Source organism: Lissotriton vulgaris, chromosome 6, assembly GCF_964263255.1.
Source record: "Lissotriton vulgaris chromosome 6, aLisVul1.2, whole genome shotgun sequence".
Taxonomy (NCBI): domain Eukaryota; kingdom Metazoa; phylum Chordata; class Amphibia; order Caudata; family Salamandridae; genus Lissotriton; species Lissotriton vulgaris.
The window spans coordinates 1,735,816,716-1,735,842,958 of record NC_141694.1 but is presented as its reverse complement, the minus strand read 5'-3'; the positions used below and the strand labels follow the sequence as shown (position 1 = coordinate 1,735,842,958).

The following is a 26,243-nucleotide window of genomic DNA, read 5'->3' as shown; positions in this document are numbered from 1 at the left end:
AGGTCCTCATGGTTAAACACTCTGATACAATGACAAAACATGTGACAAGTTGGTGGAGATATATTGACGATCTTTTTCTGGTCTGGCACGGAAGTGAATGTGAGGCTATAGAATTTATTGAAGTATTAAATCAAAACAATTTAAATCTTAACTTCACTGCTACTATTAGCCCAACATCGGTAACATTTCTAGATGTTGAGATATATGTAGATCAAGGCCAACTTGAAACTAAGCTACATCGTAAGCCTACGGCTGGGAATGCTGCTCACCCCACCCATTTGGTGCAAAGCATTCCCTATGGGGAACAATTGCGCATGAAAAGAATCTGCAAGTAGCGCAAAGTGAATGTTTGTCCAGATTTAGGGAGAGAGGATACAGTAACTCATGACTCAGAAAAGCCCTTTCTAAATGTAACTTAGTAGATAGAGAAAACCTTGTTGTAACTAAAAAGATGCCCAAACTCAAAAATTAGGTTTCCAATAGGTTCATTCTGGACTATAATAAAGAGCACTTAGCTGTCAGGAAGATTATCAAAAAGAGCTGGCACCTCATTAAACAGGACCCCCTGATAGGGATGATTGTCCCGAAAAACCCTTTGATCACTTACAGAAGGGGAGCATCAATGAAGGATGCTCTCATGAACAGTGATCCATGTGGAAAACAAGTCAAGGGATCTTGGCTTGCGCAACGTAAGGTATTTTACAAATGTAAGATTTGTAAAGCCTGCCAACATGGTGTCAACATGACTGATTTTTCCACTCCATTTGGGGGACCCAACAAAGCAATTACCAAAAGTCTTAACTGTAAGACTGATCATGTGGTCTATGTGTTGGAGTGCACTTGTGGTCTCAGATATAAAGGTAGCACCATCTTACCTGGCCACAGGAGGGTACTCCAACACATACGAGCCATCAAGAACCACAATCAGTCTTACCCAGTGGCTAGACACTTTCACGATCATCACAAGGGTGATCCGAGTGGTCTGAAATAGTATCTCATTGACTCGGTCCCCCCAAAAAGATGTGGAGGTGACAGGGAGAGGAACCTCAGATTGTTGGAGATGAACTATTGGGTCGATTAGGATGGCGGACGGAAGGACGACCGCCGGCCTGAAGTAGGCGGAAAATGCCTTTTTTCAGTCCACCAGCCGCGGCCAGTCTGTCCGCCATATTAGGATGGGAAGCACTGTCAAATTTGACGGTTTGCTGTAGGATGTTCGTGGCTTCAGAAGCTTCGCTCGTCTCCGATGCCGCTGTGCCGCTGTGCCGCTGTGCCGTTGTGCCCGTTGTACTCACGCTGAGGCCTGGAGGTCCCCCCAGTTGCCTTCGCCTTTACCACCAGCATCGGGCAGGGCCCGGGGGGCCAGGGAGCCCAGCTCTATGGTTCGGGCGGAACGGAGTTGGTGAACCAGTGGAGTGGGGATCACGGTCAGTTGCCGTTTAGTCAGGCTTGAAGTTAGAAGCCTAAGGTCTCCCCGGTCTGTGCCCTGATTTGTGAGACTGCGGGATTGTACGACAAATGCTGCAGTGGTTCCTGCACTGACTCCGGGCGATTCCGGCTGTGCTCCCGTGACCCTGAGTACTGTGTGCCGTGTCTGTGGCCCCCATTTGACTTCCTGCCCTTTGTAAATACCCACGCCTGTATCCCCTATAGCCCCCTGCAGCCCCCCTGTAGCATTTCAGTACCTGATAGCTGACTGTGGCCGGTGAGCTGTGGTTGTGGCGAGGGCAAGGGGCTGATACAGGATACAGGATATGGGAATAATCCAGGATACAGACCATGCAAATAAAATGGATGGGGGAGAGGTGGAGTGATAGGCACAAGGAGGATAATTACTGGTCACTGAACTGGAACAGTAAGCCCCAGCATTCATACTACTACTTTTTTCTCAAAACTACAAATTGCATGCTCCTTAACCTTTACTGAACTTTTTCCTGAACTTTCCTGACGTGCACGCATGTATGTTCAGTAAGCTGCATTGAACCTGAGGAAAAAGTTAATTCTGAGTTGGACAAGCCATCCCATCGCCTCAGCCTCAGCCTCTGTCTTACACCGCAACACCGCAGTCATCGCCCCTCCCTGACTGCAGCTGCTCCAACTTCTCTGCGTATTGTGCATGTGTTGGAAGTGATAACACAGCAGCGTAAGAAAGAAGCAGACAGGCTTGGGAGGGCGTGCAGATTTCTGCGGATCAGGCGGATCTTTGCCACCAGGTAGGAGCAACGAGAGAGGAGAGTAATAGGGTGTGCCTCTTGGTGTCAATCACGAAATTAAATTACACTCAGACATAGAGAAACCAGCAAATATAACAAAGTCAATAATATGAGATCAGGAAAGGAAAGGATTGCAGGCACAATAACAAAACGAGCAAAAAGAATGCCGCAATCTACGTATCAAAAAAGTTAAAAACCAACGCACCAGGATTGACCCAGTCGCTTACCTCCCTGATTGCACGGATGTTCGAGAAATCCGGTAAAGTACTGGATGAGTTTCAATTTATGAAGGATCCAACCGGAGCTCTGATGTTAATGAAATCAGAATCAAATAAGGACAAACTACAGACCCCCATGAAACCTACTAGCAGCGTGACCCATAATATGACACAAAACAGTCAGCAAACGGAACAAATTGAACAAAACCGTGACGAAAACCAAAGTGAGGACCTTGATATATTGATTGGAGACCAACTGCAATGGATAACTCAGCAAGAACCCCCAAAAGAGTTGAAAAATGGTAATAAAAGGACAGAGACAGAGTCAAAGCCAATCGCAAAAGGCAAATGATGATGACTCTCCCTCAAATAAACTGTATTCACAATCTCAGGAAACTAATCAACAACATTACGGAGATAGGACGGAGCAAGCGTCATCAAGGTACCCCATTGAAGTTAATGTTGAAATCAATAATCGGTTGTCTGTACCCCCTGAGGATTTTAAAACATACCAAAATCAAGATAGGGCTGACCAGGGGACTAATAACAGCAAAGTCATGCTCAATGAAACAACAAAAGAAACCAAGATGTTGGGGGAATATTCCGAAGGACCTCTGGAAAAAAATGTTTTAGCCTCGAATACTATTGATGAAAATAAGGTGGAACTTAAAAATCCCCAGTGTATCAAACATACTAAGGGTGAAATGGCCCATAATACAGAATCGGGAATAAAACAACAAAAAGCAGGGATATCTTTTCCAAACTTCGACACTCACGTTAGAAGCTCTCCAGTACCAATCAAATAAAATGGACATACAAATTGACCTCTTAAAAATGATGGCAAATAACGTGGCGGGAATTGATAATAAACTGGCCCAACTAAATAATTTGATAATCAGAGTACAGTCAGAAAACGAAAGAACAACTTCTGACTGTATCTACGTACCTATCATGGATAAACTAGCGGCAGTTTTAACAAGTATAATAGAAGACACTAAAAGAAACATTCAAGTCAGTAAGGAGAAAATTAATACTGATAATGCCACTACAAAGGAAATGAATAAAAATGAAACTGGGAATGGGTTTGTCAGCCCTAAAGGCACTGAATTAAAACAGTCAACAAAACAACATGGTGAAATAGTTGATCTACCAGTCCAGCAAGCTATGGACCCAACAGGTAATGAAATTACGTGTAAAACTAACCAAGAGGATCAAAACCACAATATTACTGAATCAGAAGGTTTCTCAACGATGTCAAAACGTCAAAGAAAAAAACTCTGAAAAGCAAGAAAAAATGAAAAAATGAAACGGACGGCTACAAGTAAGTCAGATGATGATCAAATATCAATAACCTCAGAGGACACAACGAAAGGTAGAAACAACTACTTTCCTATTTTCGGTAAAAACCCAACAACTGGTCCAAACCAAATAATGTGCCCCAACGTAAATGAAACACAAATCTCATCAAGGAAGTATTAAAAGGGCAAGAGGGCAGTTCGACCCCAGATATCCCGCCACAGTTAACCAAACTGGACATAAAGCAAAAAGAAGAAGAAAGACCGCCAAGCAATTGTTACTCTGACAAAATGTATGGAAGTAGCCCTATCAAATCAACCATAATAACGATTCCTCACCATAACCTCGGCACTGATGTGAGAACAAAATAAGATGGGGACCCTACAGGGGTGAAGGAGGGGAACAGAGCTATAAAAACACAAGAAGGGGACCATCTACAGATTAAAAGCAGGGAAGGGAAAAATCCAATTAGCTACAAACTCAACCAAATAGAGAAAAACGAGGTCCCTATGCATCAAATCCCCAAAATAAGTGAAAAACGTATGTATACACCAGAATTTCAGTCCAGAGGCAGGCACGACATACTTAACCGTGGGAACTTACTTAGACTATTTAAATCAATACCAGCTCTGACTAACATTGTAAGTGAGGACAAGTGACCCTAACCCACGGGTAGGTCACTTCCCCACCGCTGCTGCTCCGCCTGCCAGTCTTCTGCCTCCTGCTCCCCTCTCCAGATCAGCGCTCTCCTACCCTGTTCGAGCGCCGCCTGGACTGCCTGCACCTGGACTGAGTGCCCCCATGTGCCTGCCTGCCCCATTCTCTTTTTCTGTACCCCTACCTGAGTGCCCGTGTGCCTGCCTGCCCCATTCTCTTTTCTGTACCCCTGCCTGAGTGTCCGTGTGCCTGCCTGCCCCATTCTCTATTTTGTACCCCCGTGTGAGTTGCTTCACCTGCCGGGCTCCTCAACCCTGTTTTCCCGCCGCTGCCTCCAGTGTGGCCCCGCCCCCCCACACCCATTGGTTTCTTTCCTCCCACCTCCCAGCTGACCCCTCCTCCCCTCTTATGATGCCCCCGGAGCGACCACGCAGCGGGCATCGATTGTGCGCCGAAGGCGCGCCAAAGGCAAGCCCGTCGGTGCCTGACCGCGCCCAGCGCCAGGACCCCTGGCTCCCGAGAACGCCAGCCCACACGACGGACTTACGACCCCACCACCCTCAACGCACTCAACGCTGGCCGGAACCCCACCTGCTACTGAGCCACCCCGAAACGCACCCACGGACCCTTCACCTGCCAAGCCTGCCAATTCACCTGCCTCCGGACCTGCACCGCCCCCGCCAAACCAGACACCAGCAACAACCACCTCAAGTGCATCCAGCTCAACACCCGCTCCGTCCACAGGCACGCCGTGGAACTCTGGAACCTGCTCGACGCGACAGCACCAGACGACGCCTTCCTCACCGAAACCTGGATGAACGCCTATCAGCACCCGACATCGATATAGCCATCCCGGACGGATACAAGATCACCCGGAGGGACCGCATCAACCAGACGGGAGGAGGCATCGCTATCGTACACAAGAACACCATCCGCATCTCGACCAACTCCGACGAAACCTTCACCGCCGCCGAACACCTCCACTTCCAGATACACACCGACCCCAAGACCACCCTCCGAGGCACCCTCATCTACAGACCCCCGGGACCAGGCACACAATTCAGCGAAGACATCGCAGACTTCATCAGCCCGCACGCCCTTCCCTCCGTCGACTACATCCTCCTAGGGGACCTCAACTTCCACCTGGAGAACAACAATGACAGAAACACCACCGCCCTGCTGGACAACCTCGCCAACCTCGGACTCAAGCAATTGGTGAACACCCCCACCCACTACGCCGGCCACACGCTTGACCCCGTCTTCTCCTCCAGCAAGCACATCTCCTTCAGCCACTCCACCGGACTCCACTGGACCGACCACAGCTGCGTCCACTTCAGCTTCAGAAGAACTACGACCCATCACCACCCGCATCAGGCTCCCCGCCGGAGCTGGAGAAAGATCACCGCCGAGCAGCTCACCTCCTCCCTCAGCCAGAACACTCCCACCAGCACCATGGACCCCAACGAAGCAGCCAGCAACCTCACCAAGTGGCTGACCGCCTGTGCCGATGACCGCGCAGCACTAAAGAACCCTCCCAGCAAACCCGGCAGCAAGAAAACCCCTGGTTCACCGACGAACTCAAGGACTCCAAGAAGAACTGCCGCACCCTCGAGAAAGCATGGCGGCTCAACCAGACCACAGACCACAGGACCGCCCTCAAGCGCGCCACCCGCAAACACCATCAGCTGATCCGCGCCACCAAGAAGACGGCACTCAAAGAACGACTGGACAACAACGCCCACAACAGCAAGGAACTCTTCAGCATCGTCAAAGAGTTCTCCAACCCCACCGCCGGAAACAACGACATCACTCCCTCGCAAGACCTCTGCAACTCACTCGCCTCGTTCTTCCACCGCAAGATCGCCAACATACACAACAGCTTCGACGCACAGACCACGCACCCTACCACCGAACCAACCACCGCCACCACCACCCTCTGTAACTGGACCCCGATCAGCACCGAAGACACCACCCGCACGATGAACTCCATCCACTCCGGATCACCAACCCACCCCTGCCCACACCACGTCTTCAACAAAGCAGACGCCATCATCACACCCCATCTTCGGGACATCATCAACACCTCCTTCCACACCGCCACCTTCCCGGAGAGCTGGAAGCACGCCGAGCTTACCGCCCTCCTGAAGAAACCAACGGCGGACCCCACCGACCTCAAGAACTACCGCCCCATCTTGCTCCTTCCTTTTCCTGCCAAAGTCATCGAGAAGACCGTCAACAAACAGCTTGGCGCCTTCCTCGAGACGAACGGATCCCTCGACCCCTCGCAGTCCAGGTTTCGGGCCAACCACAGCACCGAGATAGCCCAGCACCGAGATAGCCCTCATTGCAGCCACCGACGACATCAGAGCCCTGACTGACAACGGGGAAACAGCGGCCCTCATCCTCCTGGACCTCTCTGCGGCGTTCGACACTGTCTGCCACCACACCCTAGTGCAGCGCCTCAGCAACATTGGAATCCAAGAGAAAGCACTGGAGTGGATCATCTCGTTCCTCGCCGGAAGAACCCAGAGAGTCCGCCTCCCCCCGTTCAGATCTGAGGCCACCGAAGTCATCTGCGGCATACCACAGGGATCCTCACTCATCCCAACCCTCTTCAACGTCTACATGAGCCCCCTCGCAGCCATCGCACGCCAACACAACCTCAACATCATCTCCTACGCCGACGACACCCAACTGATCCTCACCCTCACCAACGACCCCGCCACCGCCAGAGCCAGCCTACACGAAGGGATGAAAGACGTCGCCGACTGGATGAAGAACAGCCGCCTGAAACTGAACTCAGACAAGACGGAAGTCCTCATCCTGGGATCATCACCCTCCGCCTTGGACGACTCCTGGTGGCCCCCTGCCCTGGGCACCGCTCCCAAGCCAACGGACCACGCACGCAACCTGGGTTTCATCCTGGACTCCTCCCTCTCGATGACTAGACAAGTCAACGCCGTTTCCTCATCATGCTTCAACACCCTGCGCATGCTCCGCAAGATCTTCAGATGGATCCCCACAGAAACCAGGAAGACCGTGACGAAGGCACTCGTCACCAGCTGACTGGACTACGGAAACACCCTCTACGCCGGAACCACAGCCAAACTTCAAAAAAGACTCCAACGCATCCAGAACGCCTCCGCACGACTCATCCTGGACATCCCCCGACAAAGCCACATCACCGGACACCTGAGAGACCTGCACTGAAGAGAATCACGTTCAGACTCCTCACCCACGCACACAGGGCTCACCACGAACTGGGCCCCAAGTACCTCAACGACCGCATGACCTTCTACACACCCACCCGCCAGCTACGATCGACCAGCCACGCCCTCGCCACCGTACCACTCATCCGCAGAGCCACCGCCGGAGGAAGATCCTTCTCCTACCTGGCAGCCAAGACTTGGAACTCCCTCCCCACCCACCTGCGGCAAGCCCAAGACCATCTCACCTTCAGGAAGCAGCTCAAGACCTGGCTGTTCGAGCAGTAACACACCCCTCTCCCCCAGTGCCTTGAGACCCTCCCGGGTGAGTAGCGCGCTTTACAAATGCCGTGATTGATTGATTGATTATCTCTATTGAGTTTATGGAGGGGAAACACAGTAGCCAGACTCCGACGTTAATTACATTAATATCTCCAATAATATCTGAGCAGATCATGAATGAGCGAATGACATTTAAAACCTGGGGCATAGTACTAACCAAACAAATTTCAGAGGTTTACCCTACTCCTTTTATTGGGGATGAAACAACATTAAAATATGAAAAAGTAGACACACAGATCGTTTCTGTCCTAAAAAATGCACTTGGTAGATCTCCTATGAAAAATGTATGTACCCTGTCGCAAAATACCATAGACAGAAATGTAGAAATAAATGAAAAATGGATAAATGTGGCACTACATAGCAACCGTAAACAATGATATGGTAGTCGATTGCAAATAGGAGAATTAGGTAATGACAGAGAAATAATAAGAATGTGTTCATGGAACATTAATGGGTTGAGTGGTAAGATCCATAACGCGCAGACCGATTCTATAGTGGGAACATCCCAGATTATAGCACTACAAGAAACATGGGAAACCAATCCATTTCTGTTACATCGATACGCCGGCTACTATGAACACACAAAGAAAGAGCAAAGGTTCGGGCGAGCTAGTGGGGGTCAGTCAATATTTATCGCTAATACGTTACAGGTACACCATGAGCAAGTGGAAGCACATAGCACGAACATCCTGATAGTTAAACTAAACTACAAATTAAATAACCAAAAATCCAAAACGTTATATCTGATCACTGTATACATATTGCCTACTAATCGAAGCAGGGAGACAATTTGCGGAACTCTGAACAATGTTCTAATCAACATAATGTTGGAGGGTCCATTGGCAGATTTTCTGATTCCCGGGGACTTTAACCTCAATCTTATGTCATCCCACATAAGAGATGATACAACGCAATCGCAAAATCACCAATGGCTAATTCCACAACAGGATCTAGGGAAAGATAATAACTCCAATAAGAACGGAATGGGAAACATTTTTGTAAAGGACATAGAAGCAATGGGACTTCGAATTTTAAATGGCAGAATAAAATCGGATGTGCCTCCAGTATATAGTTACTTTGGGTATAATGCACACTCCAGGATTGATTATACCATGACCTCATTATTTATGTTTCACAACATTACCTCCTCCCAATTAAAGAAAGTAAATGAAAGTGACCACGCCCAGCAAATAATTATAATGAACATCGGAACAAATACAAACAAGGCTTATCAGACGGTCCAAGGGCATATTGGAAAGGCTCTTGGAAGCATGTTTTAAAGACACTGCACTAGAATCAGTGATAGAGCAATGGGAAAATCTCGCAGGGATGCTGATCAGGACGCAAATTCAAACACAAATAAATAAGAATAAAAAGTGGAAAGAATCAAACAGGGATAAGGAACCCCATTTAAACTTACCATATACAATAATGAAATTGAAGAAAGACCGAAATAGGACTATTAGGTTAATGAAGAAACCGGGGGTAAAAACAGAAAATCTGGGAAATTTGAAGCTACTAAATCAAAATTTGAAGAAGCTAATATGGGGTGAGAAAAATAAAGCAAAACAGGCAATTTGGGCAAAAGTATTGCACGCCAGTAAGCAGAAGAATCCAAGAGACTTCTGGAAAATTATAAATGAACTTGCTAGACCAGCAAGCAAGTAGTCTCATAGCTGCTAACCGAGCAGGAATGGGAGATTTTCTTAAGGAAACATCTAAATCAAGACACTATACAGTCAACTTTAACAGAAATCCGACATGGGCAGCGGCGGTCAGTAGGGGAGTACCTGCCGGGGCGGTGACGTGGGGAAGAGGAGTGGCAGGGTGGGGGTTAGTAATGTATGAATACTGGAGGTTTGCAGGTACGTAAACATTTAAATAAATCAAACAAATTTCGTTGCGCGCACTGCATTGCATTTGGGGATGCAGTACGCACGACAAAATTCGTTTGATTTATTCAAATGTTTACTTACCTGCAAACCTCCATTATCCATACATTACTAATTCCCACCTTGCCCCTCCCCCTCCCCACGTCACCGCCCCGGCAGGTACTCCCCTACCGACCGCAGCTGGACATGGGGGCAAAAATGATAACGACATGGAATCTTCCTCTCAGGATAATGATTTGGAAACGCCAATACTCATAGAAAAAGAGGAGATAATCAAATGTATAAAAATAACAGAAGAACGGTGCTCCCGGACCAAACGGGATACCGTTTGCACTCTTTAAAGAAAACCCAGGACTATGGGCGACCATCCTAGAGAAATTATACGTAGAAGTCATCCTAACAGGAACTGTACCCAAGTCATAGCGAGGATCCCTAATAACCCCAATTTTCAAAAAAGGAAACTGGGCACTTGCAGAAAACTATAGGTTGATCACTTTACAAGATACGGATGCCAAGTTGTTTGCCAGAATTCTGCTGACCAAATTATCGGAATGGGTGACTGAAAACAAGAAATAGCCCCTAAATCAAACAGGCTTCATACAAGGCTTAGGAACAACAACAACCACTCTGGTTCTCGCATTACTTATGGAAAAGTCAATTAGACGGATGCAACCTCTGCATCTATGTTTTATAAACTTCAAATCCGCATTTGATTGTGTCAATAGAAACTTACTTTGGAAAAAACTGGAGAAAATGAAAATTCCACCTTCCCTTCTTATAACTGATTCGCCTCTTGTATACAGACATGTGGGTGAGTGTGAGTATGGGGGATGGCAGAACACTATCTAAGGAGATTGCAGCAAATGAAGGCCTGAAACAAGGCTGTGTTTTAGCCCCCCATCTCTTTAATTTGTTTCTTGCCGACCTAACTGTAACATTGGACGAGGAAAACGCGCACCCCCCGAAATTAGCTGATAAGCGTCTCACGTACTTGTTGTATGAGGACGATGTCATACTTTTGAGCCACACTAAAGTGGGACTAGAGCGTCTAATTAGGAGGACTCACATGTACTTGAATGACAATGGGATGGTCATAAACGAGACAAAGACTAAGATCATGGTAGTTAACAAAAATAATATGATAAGACTCAAAAGTAAATGGTTCATGGACAAGACAGAGCTAGAACAAGTAGAGGTATATAAATACCTGGGTGTGTTATTTGATGCAAAGGGCAACTTCTAACTAAAAAAAAGGGACATCCAAAGAAAAGCGAATGCATTAACTGCAGCATTCAGAATTGTCCAGAAATCACTTTCCAGTCTAACCTACGGCCCTCTTCTGAGTATTATTGGTGCAAGACTCCTACCGACTATCACATATGGTAGTGAAGCGGTAATGGGTAAGGATGCTGAAATTCTGAACAAAATCATAACCAGAGAATATCGGGCCCTATTTCGTCTTCCCGCGAACACATCCCCAGCCCAAGTAAGGTTGGAGTTTGGACTAACTAATCAACACTATGCAAGGCAAGGACATTTTATAAAAGTTTGAAATCAAATAAAAACTGACCACCAAAATGAAATATCGCACCTGTTATGGAGAGAACTAAATAACGACAATAACTCCACTCCAGGGCTCTATCTTAGAGAAGCAATAAAGGATTTTGCTGTCACGTCAATATGGGAAAATAATATAACCAAGACATCGTTTAAGAAAATAATTAATAAAATTGCAAACCACCTATCGATTCTAAACGATAAAGCGATTCTTACTAAGAGAAAACATGCTTGGGGGATAATTAACGGTTATAAAAAGAAGGAAATTCAACAATATCTGGTAACACCCTGGACGGAAAAAAACAAACAGTTGCTCCTTAAAGCCAGATTTGGAATAATCCCAGGCCTGTGTCACCTTCCACCATGGGAGAGATCGGTAACCCAAACGCAATGTAGACTGGGCAATAGAGGAGGATATTCTCCATCTTCTGTGTACTTGCCCTGAACTCTTTCAGGAGAGAAAGACAGTGCTTAAGTTTCCTTTCAAGGCACGAGGCATAAGGACATGCAGGCAGGCCCTGATTAAGTGCCTGCACTCGAATGATATCATTTTAAATGCTATGTTTGTAAAGTTCCTAATGATAGTTAAAAGGAAACTAGGAATTGTAACTATTTTAAATATTTAACTGACTACAAAGCCAATGCAATGATATTTTAAGTGTTTTATACATGAACATAGCTTTTACTGTTTTTCTTTTAAAATGTTTAATATTGTAAGATTTTAAATAATCAACACAATAAACTACTTAGTACTTTGTATATCATCAGAGTTAAAATAAAGTCAGCTGGGATTTCCTTCACTATCAAATTTCCGTACGCCGCGGAAGAACATGCACCGCCGCGTAAATACACCCGACCCTGCGGCGGACGTAACCAACTACAGACACCGCCGTACGGAATGACGTCGCCGACCGTCCACGTAATAACGATAGTGGATAAGACACAACAATCCGCAGCGGAAAAACCACCAGCCTGAAGATGGCGGATTCCCCACAGCGGAGAAGCAAAACATTGCAGAGAGATACCCACCACAGGCCATCATGGACCCGGCTCTGAACGCATTTCCGATCCTCTTCGTGCTCCACCACCAGCAAGTCATGGACCGTCGTCGACGACGACGCAGGTACGCAAACACACCAATCGCTGTCGGAACGGGAGTACCTGCCGGGGCTGTGACGTGGGGAAGGGGAGGTGCATGTTGGGGAAACAGCATTTACGATAGCACCAATATATCAACAATGCACGGAGACAACCAGGAATGACACTGAGAAACCACTACACACGAATAACTTGTTTTATTGCACATATTAGTAAATGACTCCTAGAGTAGGCAGGAGCATGGGCACTGGATACAACAGAAAAGGTACATCTGAGGTAGCACATGAGAGGGCACAATGCAGTATCATAACAGCAACAGGGCAGTGTCCCTAACAGAGCAGGTACATCAGAGGCAGCACAAGAGAGGGCACAATGCAGCATCCTAACAGCAACAGGGCGGTGTTCATAACAGAGCAGGTACATCTGAGGCAGCACATGAGAGGGGCACAGAGCATCAACAGTCCATGGCAAGGCACAGAGCAGGTACATCTGAGGCAGCACATGAGAGGGGCTAAGTGTATCAACAGTCCATGGCAAGGCACAGAGCAGGTACATCAGAGGCAGCACATGAGAGGGGCTAAGTGCATCAACAGTCCATGGCAAGCACAAAGCAGGTACATCAGAGGCAGCACATGAGAGGGACTAAGTTCATCAACAGTCCATGGCACAGAGCAGGTACATCTGAGGCAGCACATGAGAGGGGTTAGGTGCATCAACAGTCCATGGCAAGGCACAGAGCAGGTACATCAGAGGCAGCACATGAGAGGGCACAATGCAGCATCCTAACAGCAACAGGGCAGTGTTCATAACAGAGCAGGTATATCTGAGGCAGCACATGAGAGGGGCACAGAGCATCAACAGTCCATGGCAAGGCACAGAGCAGGTACATCCGAGGCGGCATATGAGAGGGCACAATGCAGCATCCTAACAGCAACAGGGCAGTGTTCATAACAGAGCAGGTACATCAGAAGCAGCACATGATAGGGCACAATGCAGCATCCTAACAGCAACAGGGAAGTGTTAATAACAGAGCAGGTACATCAGAGGCAGCACATGAGAGGGCACAATGCAGCAGCCTAACAGCAACAGGGCAGTGTTCATAACAGAACAGGTACATCTGAGGCAGCACATGAGAGGGGCTAAGTGCATCAACAGTCCATGGTACAGAGCAGGTACATCTGAGGCAGCACATGAGAGGAGTTAAGTACATCAACAGTCCATGGCACAGAGCAGGTACATCAGAGGCAGCACATCAGAGGGGCTAAGTGCATCAACAGTCCATGGCAAGGCACAGAGCAGGTACATCAGAGGCAGCACATGAGAGGGCTAAGTGCATCAACAGTCCATGGCAAGGTCGAGAGAAGGTACATCTGAGGCAACACATGAGAGGGGTTAAGTGCATCAACAGTCCATGGCAAGGCACAGAGCAGGTACATCAGAAGCGGGACATGAGGGGCACAGAGCATCAACAGTCCATGGCAATGCACAGAGCAGGTACATCAGAGGCAGCACATGAGAGGGGCTGGGTGCATCAACAGTCCATGGCAAGGCACAGAGCAGGTACATCTGAGGCAGCACATGAGAGGGGCTAAGTGCATCAACAGTCCATGGCACAGAGCAGGTACATCTGAGGCAGCACATGAGAGGGCACAATGCAGCATCCCAATAGCAACAGGGCAGTGTTCATAACAGAACAGGTACATCTGAGGCAGCACAAGGACTTGTGTCAAGCGCCCCGTCCCATGGACATTAATAATGCAAGGGTGGTTACAATGGACTATCTACACACCAAGTACAATGACATGTGAGTGATGGGAACTACACCACACAGCACAGAATCTGGTGGACTGCTCGGCCTAGTAGCCTCGGACACAGTGGCAGGATCTGATACCAGATTGGGAGATACAGCCATAGCTCTAGTGACTGACACATGAGCCATATACCCAGACACACTGCCAGCACCTGAAACAGGAGTGTGAGACACAGCCACAGCTCTAGTGACTGACACATGAGCAATAGACCCAGACACACTGCCAGCACCAGAAACAGGAGTGTGAGACACAGCCACAGCTCTAGTGACTGACACATGAGCCATAGACCCAGACACACTGCCAGCACCAGAAACAGGAGTGTGAGACACAGCTACAGCTCTAGTGACTGACACATGAGTCATAGACCCAGACACACTGCCAGCACCAGATACAGGAGTGTGAGACACAGCCACAGATGTGGTGACTGACACATGAGTCATAGACCCAGACACACTGGCAGCACCAGAAACAGGAGTGTGAGACACAGCCACAGATGTGGTGACTGACACATGAGTCATAGACCCAGACACACTGCCAGCACCAGATACAGGAGTGTGAGACACAGCCACAGCTCTAGTGACTGACACATGAGCCATAGACCCAGACACACTGCCAGGACATGTCCGTGTACAGTGACCAACAAATACCATGCCAGGATCTGAGACATGAGAGTGGCGGACACACACATTGACAGTACCTGAAACAGGAGAGGGCACAACTGACAAGGTGCTACTACATGAGGCATGACAGCGAACAACAGACACAGTGCCACTATCTGACACATGAGAGTGAACTGCAGCTGACCCACTAGGACCACTGAAATGATGAGCCACAGGGCTGTATGGTCCAGGAGGCAGGGTGGCTCTGGGAGCTGGGGACAGCTATACTGGAGCGACATTGGGGTGGGCAGGTGTCACTGGTGTGTGTCTCTGTTTCTTTGGGATATGGAAGGACGTGCTGGACCCTGCTTGACGTTCGCTGTGGCCCTGCCTTCTGCCCTCTGCATCATGTGTAATGGGGATGCAACAACAGTGTACTCCTTCCTCTGCTTCAGCGGGGTGTGGATGGGAGTAGAGGTATGGGGGACTCCACTGCTGACACATGTGTTTTACGTTCCTTCACCAACATCAGCCTCAGGGCATGCAGGGGTGATGTATGCCTGTCCTTGATGGAGCTTGTGTCCATGGGAGAACCCTTGGCCCTGGGAGGTGCCTTGGCCATAGGAGGTGTCCTGTCTCTGGAATGTGCCTGATCCATGGGCGGTGCCCTGTCCCTAGGAGTTGGCTTGTCCTTTGTAGTGTCCCTGTCCATTGTAGTGTCCCTTTCCTTTGCAGTGTCCTTGGCCTTGGGAGGTGCCCTTTCCTTTGCAGTGCCCTTGTCCTTGGGAGTGTCCCTGGCCTTGGGAGGTGCCCTTTCCTTTGCAGTGTCCTTGTCCTTGGGAGTGTCCCTGGCCTTGCGAGGTGCCCTTTCCTTTGCAGTGCCCTTGTCCTTGGGAGTGTCCCTGGCCTTGGGAGGTGCCCTTTCCTTTGCAGTGCCCTTGTCCTTGGGAGTGTCACTGGCCTTGGGAGGTGCCCTTTCCCTTGTAGTGTCCTTGTCCTTGGGAGTGTCCCTGGCCTTGGGAGGTGCCCTTGCCTTGGGCGTACTTTTTGTAGGCCCTTTTTTCTCACTAGTCACAATGCCCTTGCTTCTAGCGCAACATTGTCCTCCATGAGGTGGTTATCTTCTTGGACTTGTCAGCCTGTGCCATTTCTGGTGGCCTTGTATTGTATATGATTCAGAAGATCTTGGAGATTATGTTGGACCCTCTGTCTCTGAATTTGCTCACAACATCCTTGTCCCTTCTTGTATATTATACTCAATACTTTGCCATGAATGTCATCGAACATTATTAAATCAAACCTGATTTTTTTTGCTCATAAATTTAATACAGAATACATTTCATACAATTTTATCACTACTGCATTATGAACGTGGGACTTGCATACCATGCCAGCACAACATACTAAATCATCACTCCCATAATCCACAGCTATTTAATAACGACATACAGTAATTACACCATCATGACAACTGCAAATGGCATCACTCGGCATCAGTGCTTGAAATGGAAAAATAGAAGTGCAGGTACTCTATACCAGAGTATCTGCTTGTTTCTGAGAAGTGCCGGCACTCTCCAATTAAAAGTATTACAGCTTTTTTTTAAAGTTCCAGTACTCACTACCGGAGAGCATCAGCCCATTTAAAGCCCTGCTCTGCATACTATTAAAGGCACTCTGAATTGTCTACATCAGAGGTGTCCAAAGTACTACCAGGAGAGTCATATCCATGTCAGTTTTTCGGTAGAGCCTGAGCCGGCGCATGTGCGCCGCACTGCGAGACTTATTGTAGATGAGTAGCGAATAGACGCCCCGCCCACTCTCCGCCCATGTTTGCCATTGGCTTGTGTCATTGTCTGTCCTAAATGCTGGCTTCTGATTCACGAATAGACTTGTTAGTCCCTCCTTAGTACCGTCTCCTCTTCATTTGTCACCGTCCATGGCGACTGGCCCCTTTTCTTCGAGAGTTACACGGAACGTTATATTTACACTGTGAGCACTCTTTTCTTTAATGAGGTTCTCCTACTGCCTTCTTTACTCCCCTTCCCTCCCGTTGTCCGTGCCTTCTCCTCCCCCCCCTGCCTGCACTCTCATTGTCCGTGTCTTCTCACCCCCGCCCACCAGTTGTTCATGCCTTTAACCCCCCACCCTCCCTTCTGTTGTCCGTGATGACTACCATTTGCAATGCAACAGGTCTCATGTAAATGTGAGACTTGTTGCATTGCAAATGCTTGTTTCATAAATGTTGCATGAGAATAATTTGAATACAATCCAAACAAATCTAATTTACACAGTGATTAGGCTGAAAAACTAAAATTGACATAGCCATCCTTCGCACTTTCTGGTGGACAAATATGCTCTGAACTCCAGCAAAGAATCCTTTCGTCCTTCATTGCACGTGCCACCTGTCTGCTGTTGATTCATTCAGCCGTTCCCAAGATACTTTTTTCTAAAAGTTACTCTCTGAAGTCATTCGCTGACCAGGTTTCATATGAATTAAAATGTCCTAAACTTACTCTGTTTCACTAAAGTCTTAACTTTTATACACGACCTGGATTTAGCTTCAAATCATTTTTAGATGTGGCATTTTGCAGGTTTCAAACTTTGCGTCATAATCCTCTCTGAATGTGTCTGGACACTGGATTTACTAATCTTGTGGCTTTATTCAGGCCGGCGTGTTCTCTCTCTCGGTCCTTTCTGCTTGTTTGGTCTTAGCAAGCCTCTTTCAATATATTTAAAGAGTTCACACAATTCATGCTCGGATGGTGCTTTGTGACAATACCGTTTGTTTGAATGTACTTTCCGGTGTGGCTGAAGGCCACAGCTAATCTCTTCCACCTGTGAAGTTTATCTCCCAGTTGACATAGTCAGCTTGCGGTACGCTTGACCTCTTTTGTGTGCGTGATTTGACCAAAGAAGTCGTGTTATTTCCATCAGCACTTGTAATGTTAATGCTAGCTTTACATATTTTAACATTTCTCCAGATCTAGGCCGTTATAAAGTTTCAATGGATAATCATTTCTGCAATTTAAAGTTGAGCCTCAAGTCAGCTTTCATAACCATACAGCAGGATAAAAACTCGTACCATTATAATTCCATCCTGTCCAGATTTGCTGCTTGAAATGCTTTCAAATTCAGATTTCAATTCCTTTACCATTCTTTTAATGGTAAAGGAGTATTCCTTCTAAATTTTATATATTATTCATACACATTAATTAAAGCCCAGTTAGCCCAGTTACGTCAAGAGGCTGATTGGGAGTTTGGCGGTCTTCCTGCGTGCCGCTACACCAGCACCCCGCAGGAAGACTACCAAACTCGTAGTCCTGATTGAGTTTAACACTTTCGGTGCTCATGACGAGCTCAGCTCGTCATAACCGCTGCGGAACGCCCACGCGGGTACAATTCCCCTCCTGTGTGGGGCGTTCCATTAAGTGGGCGGAGTCGTGACAAGCTCAGCTTGTCATGAGCATAACGCCACCGTGCTGCATGACGAGCCGAGCGCGTCACAAGCACTGCGGCGCCATGGGCGGCCCCCCTCCCCACGGTTAATCCTGGCGGGCAGTCAGTGCTGAGGCGGTGTTAAAGTGGTGCGTATCTAGGACACATAGGTGTGCCTTAGGCATTCACCGATGTGAGACCGCCACAGCCCATTCCTCCATGATATGGAATGCACAATGTTGTGCTCCCCTGCATGCACCCACTGGCCCGTGAGTGGCAGGGGGTGAATGGCAGGAGTTTCCTCACTGCCACCCTTTTTATGGCGGACTCACCACCATGAAAAAGGAGTTTGGTGAGGAAACTTCTAATATGCTCCATGGGGCCTCAGCAGCACTAACAGCATATTACGTCCTCCGACTGCTGCGCCACCACTGCAGGACAGCGGATCCCCAGCTGCAGCAGCAGTCCAGTGGCAGTTCAATCATCTAAGTCGTAATACTGCGTGTGGACCGCCACCGTGAATAAGGCAGTCCGATCGACCGCCCTAGTTGTAATCAGACCCGAGCTGAGGGAATGATGCTGTTTTTTTCCACTCTGGCACAGCTGTCAGCATCCTTAAGCGCAGGAAACCAGTGAGAGATTCAGGACCACTTAGCTAATCACATTCCTTGATTCTGAACATGCACAGTTGGCTGAAGTTCCTTATAAGAACTGCCAACTACACTTAGGGCCTAATTAAGAGTCTTGCGGTACAGGAGTAGACCCTCATGCTGGGGGCATTCTCCCGCACCACCAACCAATGTGCCCACCCCGCCAGATTACAAGCTGCCCCATGTCTCTCTGCTTTTTTAGGCGGTCCCACAGCAGTGCCCCTGAAAATGGGCACCGCAATGGGAATGCCAAAAAAGTTTCTACACAGCATGGACTGTAATGTCAATGGCATGCAGGTACAGGGATGGATGCACACAGGGGGGCACATGTTGTGCCTGCCTTCATGCATCCCCATGCACATGGCCTGCAGGGTCCCGTTTGTTTCAGGACCACCAGATTTTTCATGGAGGAAATACCTCCATGAGACCTTTGGCATCCTGAAACTTGTAATGTGCATAGTGGCACCCCAGCAGCACCCCAGCAGCATCACCAGCATATTACTGAGACCCCGGCTGCTGTGCCATGGCCAGGGTGGCTGCGGCAGTGCAATGGCAGCCTGACCGTCCAACTTGTAATGGGGCGGTAGTGGCTGGACTGCCACCGCCTCTAGTGGTTTCATCATCTTCCTCAGAAATATTTTTTCTTCCATCAACTGAGCGGCTATATTACAACTGTATGTTGATGGTATTATTGTATATCTCAAACGTATAGAACTAATATTGACTGTGCATTTGAACTAATTAGTAAGTGCAGCAATATTGGGGGACATCTATCGATCAAGGGAAATCTGAACATTTATGATCTATCTTGTATGTTTTGCCAGACTGCCTTCTGGAACGTGTGACGAACTGTTGTCTCCACCTTGTTGCAGGAACTGTGCACTCGCCACACAGCCTCGATGTGTGTATGTATGTATGTATGTGTTGATGCATGTATGTATATATGTATGTATGAAGTGGTATTTGTATAAATCATCAAAAAACAAAGTCGAAAGGCAGCACAGTTGCGGTGTGCTCACGTCTAATGTGTTTCCTTCTTTCGATTTTTAAATGTCTGTGATGTTCAAAATGTTGTATTTGGCTGTAACATTTATTTTAAGCAACTGTTTGGCATTCACATCTATCTGCATCACACGTGTTCCTTCAGTGCCCTCCACTTCTTACATTCGCGAAGTTACGGCCACTTTGTTTTATTTTGCTATAGCACCTGGCTCAGTGTGTGATATTTTTCTCCCTTCCATGGTTATAGTGGGACTGAGACTGTAGGCGTGATAAGCAGGGTGGTGTGTGGTCCGCGAGGCATCTGTGGGATGCTGGTTGTTTGGTGTGGGGCAGATGCTGTATCTCATCCTCACTCCCATGGTGTACAAGAAGACTTCAATTTGAGACACAGACTTGGTCAGGGGGAACTGCATCTGCCTATGTGTGAGCTTCTTGCAGTCACTTTTCTGAGCCAACGACAGTGTTTTTAAGGCAAACAACCACACACCAGTGGGGGAAACTGCAGGTACCATTGCGAGGGAACCAAGAGTTTTCTCAAAAGACAACACATAGGCCTGTGGTGTATCCACAGGTGATGATACAAGACCGGAAGTGATGCTAGATTCTGGACATGATGCGCTGGCTTGGAGGGGGTGCTCTGGATAAAAGGGGGTTGCTAATATATTTGCCCATTGTGAGAAGCTGGCTTAGTATATGGTACTCACTTATGTAAGTGTAGCAACCTGCACTAATCCAGATGACGCTTATGGTGAATTTAGTTCTTAGAAAGCTCTCTAAGTGGTAGCTGTGGAGAGCAACCTTCAGGCTTAGTCTAAAAGGAGTGTAAAGCAGCTTGTTTTACCAGATCATTATATTATTGGATTAGCCTAAGTGAAAAAGAACCTCACAGTGTATTGATAAAAATATGTATTTATTATAAGACACTCACTAACACATACCAGGGACTTACAAGTAAACTAAACAGGCCAATTGGGTGTAAGACAATTTTACCATGTTTGAAGGAGAAAGCACAATCACTTTAAAACTGATTAGCAGTGGTAAAGTGTGCAGAGTCCTAAAGCCAGCAAAAATGAAGTCAGCAAAATAGGAGGGTTAAAAGCAAACAATGTAGGGATGAATCACGCCAAGGATGCCAGGTCTAACAACTAAGTGCTCTTGGAAACACAACGTACAACACTTTCATTGTCATTTGTGCATTTCTGTCGTATCAGCAGAGCTTCAAGATTGCTTGAGGTGATCCATGGAGCCAAACGGAGGAGATAATTGGAGTAAGCAGTTGTCAGGACTTTACTATTTAAATACTTAAAAAATGATGTTGTCAACAAGTGAATTCATAATGTTAGCTGTTTGGTTAAAATACATAGAGATTGTGTCAAGGGATTTTTCATCTAGAAATGATTGCCTTGGAGTTGTAGGATACAACGGTGGAATATGGAGTGGAAACAGGAGGAATGGGTAACAATAGGGGGTGTAGGTTTCTGTGGAGGAGACTAGGAGGCATGTGGAGGGCACTATAATGTTTGCTACATGAGTGGACTGGTAGCATTTGAGGTTAGTGTGGAGACCTTTTCAAGTCAAGACTGATTTCACCAAGGATTGCGAAGGAAAGGATGGTGGGGAGGATTCAAGGGTCGAGTCATGATCTTCAAACAAGTTATTTATATTGCTTGGTGGGTGATAGATGTAAATCATTCATAAAACTAGAAAAGGTACTATCTTGGTAAGGAGTTCTAGATTGGGGAGGGGTAGAACGTGAAAAGGAAAAGTTGAGATCGGAAACATGTTGCTGAGAATTGCATGAAAGCAGCATCATCAATATGAAGGGTGGCTAGCATAGAGCTACCTCTCTGGCTGATTAGTATTTCAGTAACTGGGATAAAATGAAGCAATGAGAGTCAAAGCAATTAGTTATGCAAGAGGTTTGGTTTATTTTTTGTCGCTATTTCCTAGACATCAACATAGGAAGTGAAAGGAGGTCTCGACCAAGGTGTTTCAAGTGAGTGTTGGATCTTGAGGGGTATGGGTGTATTTTGACTGTAGGTAGAGGATTTATTTCAGAAAGTTTCAATATGGAGATTGTGAAAGGTGAATGTGGAAAAATGGGTGGTCAGGCATAGAGTGGGGAAGGTGAGGTGAGTGACTCTTCTGAAATATATCCATAGGAGAAGGAGCACAGTCATTGAAACAAGCATGATATCAGAGGGGAGTAGAAATTCAGTGACTTTACTGGATGGAAGTGACTTTGATCTACGTGGGAGCTGATAATACCAGTATATATGAATGTGGTACCACCGAGTAGGAGCACAGTACCCTGGGATTGTCCCCAGTGTCCAGCAAGAAGGTGACACCCAAGTATTCCATGTTTTATCAGTACTGCAGAGAATGTGGATGTGACAGTGGTGGCTCCTCCGCTAAGAGAGAGGAGCATTGCCCCACAGGAAAAATGAAATGATAATAACACAAATCCCATACTTACCCAGTTTTGTTTTAGGGGTAGGGTGGGGTTGGTCTGTCAACCAGCAGAGGGAGGAGTGGTGGACACTTTCTAAGTGCGCATGTCAGTTTGGCTGGCCGTCTTGAGCGGGCTAAACAGTCATGACCACTTAGCATGTTCTCCACCTGGCTGTATTGCAAGGCCCGGTGGAGAACATGCACAGCCTCCCACTCCCTGTCTGAACGCTGAACCATGGCACTCAGACCAATCACGACACTGATGTCATGCTAGTGACAGCAGTGTCATTATTGGCATGGTGATTCTGAGAGCCTGTGTACAAAAGAAAAAAAGGATGGAGGCAGCAGCCGGCAGGTAAGTGCAATTTTCTATTTATTTTAACTCCCCCTCACTTCCCCGTAGCAGCCAACATTGGGATATGACGTCCTCCAAACTAATACATTTAATATGGCTCTGAATCCCTTGATGCCGCTCCCTTGGAAGCTACTTTGCAGAGACATGAGTCCCAATAATGGCTTATCATGGTGAGCTCTGGCACTTTGTAGTCGGCACCGACGTTAATAAAGGCAAAGTTATTTTATCTAGTGGAGTATTACATTGAGCAAAGTGGGGGCTGTACTTCCAAATTATCAGTAACACCAGGACAGAGATTACATAGAACAGAACATCCTGCTGCTCTGAAGATATGCACCGAGAAGGACCCCCCCCCCCCCCCCCCCTGCAGTGCCCCGCCATTGTTTGCAACCCTCCTAATGTTGCAGGGAAATGGGACTCCGGGTAGAGGGATGTAATGCTTGGAAATCATTTTACTTTGACCGTTCCAGCCTAGTTTTGGGGAAAAAACACAGTGACAGGACGCGGCTCACAAGAGAGGAGCTTCATTTGCAATACCACTAAGTATGACTTTGCACATAAAACCAGGGCAGAGTCAGGGGTACACGCAGGTACACGGCATCCACTCACTATTTTCACAGGGTGGACGCCGTACCCCTGCCAAGAAGCTGAGCCCTATAGAAATATGCTGAACTTCTCCCGGGGTAACAGGAGACACCAGGACGCGTTCAGCAGTGCGTGTACGTTGTCCGATTTCAATTCCCAGCAGCAATGTCCAGGCAGCGAGGGAGGTTTATTTCACTCCAGCTGGGCCGAAGTTAAGGGGCTATCAGGCCTCCTTTTGTTTGAATATTCTGACTGGAGATGGTCTAGGAACCTCACACTTAAACGTAAATGCAACAGAGGGGAAACAATGGCACCCAGCTTGTTATTTCTTCACAGGTACTTAAGAGAGGCATGAGTTTGCCTTTGTTCAGTTCCTGTATATGAGAGATGCATGCACTGCGAGATTATCAGATGGGTTTGTCTGTCCCAGTATTTACATAAATAACAATTTCAATAGCACTAATGTATTTCTTTTATAGCACTATGCAACCCAATGCAGGGTGTCAGAGCTCTTTATGTACCATACACAATATACATTGACAAATAATCATGTACATATGTGAATCAATGTACACGATGAGTTACATGAGACAGGGTTACAAGGTGTAGGAGTCACTTGTCCTTCACAGGACTGCAGGAAACAAAAGGATCTCTGTGTTCAAAGCAGTAACCCACTTTACTATCTACATAAAATAAGAATATTTCATCGGCATGTTATATGAAGTGCTTTGCAGGAGGCACATTAACCTTCTATACTAGTTTGATTCAAATCTCGGACTTCACAAAACACAGATCTCTCCAGCAAGTGCATTAACCACGGGAATTATCTCACCATTACTACTATTTCTTGAGATTTACTGGACACCTTCACAGCAGATACCTTAACCCAATCAAATAGTAGACTTTGCAGCCAATTAAACAGAACAGATCTACTGCCATGCTTCTCCTTGTTACCAATTTCCTTGTGCCAGGGTTTAAATATATACATATATATATTAGTTGAGGCCCAGATTTTGCATTGTGGATTGTGCCACTTTTTTGGCACAACCCATGCCAAATTTCATTTGTTAAATCTCATAATGCGCTTCAATGTACTCATGAAGTACCTGATATACATATGTGTGAGGTCTTAATATCTGATGTCACTTCCTGTGATGTCAATTCCAGTGATGTCAGGTGCAATGTCGAGCATCGTGACATAATGCGCTCTGAAGGCACACGTCATGATTTCACTTGCATACTGCCTAACCTGGTTAGTCCCCCATTTCTTTTTTTAGGACTAGTGTCCTGCATAAAACCAGTTCAAATAACATAATTGCTGACGGACCCTAAATAGATTGTCACCCCTTGCACTGCAAGAGAATAGTCGTAGCAGGATAGAGATGAGATTTACAGAACAATGTATAAGGAAAACATTTTTTTTCACAATATCGTTTTTGTAAGCTATAAAAATCGATCCTCTAAATGAAAGTGATTTTTAAAATGTATTGATCACAAGGCATGCATGGTGTAACATTTCCATAGGATAGAAGGGTGGAGAGAACTCTGTTGGTGGATGCAGTTCTGGGTTTAGTACTTCAGTGGTGGCTCTCATAGGGCGTGCTGCGGGGCTGTGGGGCGTGCTGCAGGGCAGGGGCAGGGTGGGGGTAGTAAACTCGGACATACGATGGAACAGAAGAAATTAATTATTACGTTCCTGCGTTCCATCGTATGTCCAAGTTTACGACCACCCACACTGCCCCTCCCCCGCCCCACAGCACACCCTATGCGAGCCACCACTGTAGTAATTCCTCTCAAAATTAGAGGATTTCCCATTTGCCAATCAGGTAATGTAGGTCCTAAATCTGAAAGAATGTGTCTTCCCTGTGCAAAGCAAACTAAGGCACCTGCAAAGATATTCCATGTTCACAGTAACATCTAAAGATGGGATAATCATAATCCCAAGCAGTGAGGGTGGCGTGATGCAGAGGGGGTAGCGACATCCTGGAGAAATGCAGACTGCACTGTGTGAGGTTCCCCCAGCGCAGTTTCCACCTATTCATTTTGGCTTCTGCAGGCAGGAGTGAGAAGTAATGTAGAAAAAGTGCAAGTTTTTCACTTTCCAAGATGCAAACTTCAGACTCTGGCGGTTTTTACCTATCCAAACTGTAAATGGATTTATGTAGCACTTACTACCACTGATGAGGCGTTGAAGTACTATATGGCGAGTACCACGCTTCTCCGGATTCCAAGGTTAGTGGTTATGGTTGGTTATTGCGATTAGTCATGAAGAAAAATTGCATGCATTTACTCTAGTTATTTTGTGATACATTAATACCAGGTAGGTGTGATCGATCAGTAGTGAGGGCTATTTGGTTTCAGGTGAATGGTTGCTGGGATAGATTGGTGGAGATTAGGTAATGTTAAATTACAGGGATAGGCTTTTAAAGAGGAGAGGTTATGATGTATGAAATGAGGTATCAGCCAGTTGCAGAATTAGAAAAAGAAGGATTGAGGCAGGCAGGCGTGAGGCTGAGAGTTCAAGTTCAAGTTCAAGTTTGGGCATTTATATAGCGCACTGCTCACCCAGAGGGTCTCAAGGCGCTTGGGGAAGGGGTACATTATTTGTCGAATAGCCAGGTTTTGAGTTATTTTCTGAAGGAGATGTGGTTTTGGGTAAGGCGGAGGTAAGTAGGGAGTGAGTTCCAGGTCTTGGCAGCAAGGAAGGAGAAGGATCTGCCACCCATAGTGGATTTTCGGATGCGCGGGGCAGCGGTGAGGGCTTAATTGGACAATCTTAGTTGGCGGGTGGGTTTGTAGAAGGACAGTCGAGTGTTGAGGCATTCGGGTCCTAGATTGTAGAGGGCCTTGTGTGCGTGGGTGAGAAGGCGGAATGT

At 47.0% G+C, this 26,243-nt stretch overlaps 1 protein-coding gene across 1 annotated transcript in view; it reads left to right on the top strand.

Annotated features, from left to right (window-relative positions):
• Positions 1-26,243, top strand: part of ALK (ALK receptor tyrosine kinase) — a 2,610,699-nt gene that overhangs the window by 441,004 nt on the left and 2,143,452 nt on the right. The gene's annotated exons all lie outside the window — the stretch shown is intronic.